The following is a 2,126-nucleotide window of genomic DNA, read 5'->3' as shown; positions in this document are numbered from 1 at the left end:
GTATACCACTTTGTGTTGGTCTTTCACATTAAATTCCAGTGAAATATATTTATGTTTGTGGTTGTAATGTGACAAKATATGGAAAAGTTCAAGGGGTATGAATACTTTTGCAAACCACTGTAGTTAAATGGGGCAGACATTATAAGATAATTTTTCTTTATGCTCCTTTTCATTTAATGATAATGTGTTTTTGTTGTGTTGAAATTTGTTGTTTTTAATTAAATGAAATAAATGATTTACAAAAATATATGTCAATCAAGAGCTGTAAAAACAAAAAGGATTTTTGGAATTCCTTTTAAAAAAACATTAGATAGCTCAAACTGGATGATTATTTTCATCTATGAGGTTTCTGACAAAATCATTCACATAATCTACAGGAAAACAACACAACACACATCTTCAATGATTTTTAAAAACAAGGTTTAATTTAGGGTCTATAGTTTCTATGTGTAGGCTCCACACAACTAATATTTGTTAAATGGTCTTCATCAACAAGCTCTGGTTTGATTCTGACACATATTTGACCACATTTGTTGGATTAATTCATTTAAATGGGTTGGTTTTCTGGGACAGAAACCAGTTCTGATATGTGCTCCTTTATTATTCCAACTGTGCATAGCACCAGTTTCCCAGCAATATGCTACCACTACCATGCATGACAAGTCGTATAGTGTGGGGTTTCAAAGCCATTTCTTGTTATTGTGTCAGATTAACTCGGATGATGTTCCAGCAGTTTCCAGTTCACGGCAGACTTGAGTTTTGGTCCTTCCTGAACATCCCAACCAACATCTTTCATCTGAGGAGGACAGATGGACACAAATTAATCCCATGTTCAAACAAATCATTTTCCTTCTGGTAAAGAGAAATTCCAGCTGCAGTCGATCGTGATCACTAATAAAATGTAAATAGGTCTTGGCCTCATCAAGTCAAAGGCGTACAGGAGTGTCAATCGTGGTCCTCAGAGGCCACTGTCCTGCATGTTTTAGATGTTTTCCTGCTCCTTCACGTCCTACACGGGACTGGACACACTGTTTCAGAACCTTCAGCACCATCTTTTTGTTACAGATTTAGGTGAGAGTTTCTTTATTTCAACTGGGACGTATAATAGAAATAAAGTTTAAATAAATAAAATYAACATAAATYATCTTGACCCTTGTGAGCCCAAAATGAACAGGAGATCTATGCTCATGCAAGGGAGCCTCCAGAAAACAATTTAATGAMGGGGGCCAATGAAAATCCWGGGGTGGCATCAAAACAGAAGAGTTATGAGTTATGTTGTCATAAATTCGCTATTTGACAGATACAAGAGTCATAGTACTACCTTAATGTTTTTAATTTACAGCTGATACTGAGAAAAACTGTCAACTTATTGAAGGTTGTCCTCTTCAAAATTGTGTTTGCAAAAGTAAATAAATAAATAAATAACACTATCCACATAACCTCCTGAGACCTCCATCCTAATACTGAGGACATTCATTTACCATCTTTGTTCAGGGGCAGTGGCATCACTAGGCCTGTTTTAGGGGGGCTGGAGCCCCCCTAAAAAATTTTAAAGCCCCCCTAAATTATTTTGGTGTAAAAAATTAAAAATTATTTTAACAAAAATTCAATATGAATTCAATATGATGATGTTTTGGGGTATTTTTGAATTGATGTTAAAATATTATTTGGTCTTGAATGATTTAAAAATAACTATGGGAAAAAATAATCTGAAAGTGTAGGTACATTGGTCTCATGCAAGAACCGTTCTTACGCACAGATTTGTTCTTAAGTTGTGCGTACGAGTGATTTAGGAGAATTTGTGGCATTCACCAATGTTTTCGTATCTGAATTCAGTATGATGATGTTTTGGGGTATTTTTGAATTGATGTTAAAATATTATTTGGCCTTGAATGATTTAAAAATAACTATGGAAAAAAATAATCTGAAAGTGTAGGTACATTGGGCCTCATGCAAGAACATGTTCGTATTTTTATCCTAAATTTCTCTTACTTTTGTTCGTACAAAGGTTTCGTACAAACATGTCACATCAGATTCAACAAACACTTCTATCTTCAGGAAACGTGCGTAAATGAGCTGCGTAATTTACACCCGTTCTATCCAGCTGCTCGTGCACGCGAGAGGAG

This window comes from Austrofundulus limnaeus, unplaced genomic scaffold (assembly GCF_001266775.1).
Source record: "Austrofundulus limnaeus strain Quisiro unplaced genomic scaffold, Austrofundulus_limnaeus-1.0 Scaffold367, whole genome shotgun sequence".
NCBI classification, from domain to species: Eukaryota; Metazoa; Chordata; class Actinopteri; order Cyprinodontiformes; family Rivulidae; genus Austrofundulus; species Austrofundulus limnaeus.
The sequence above is the reverse complement of the archived record's forward strand: the minus strand, read 5'-3'. Positions refer to the sequence as shown.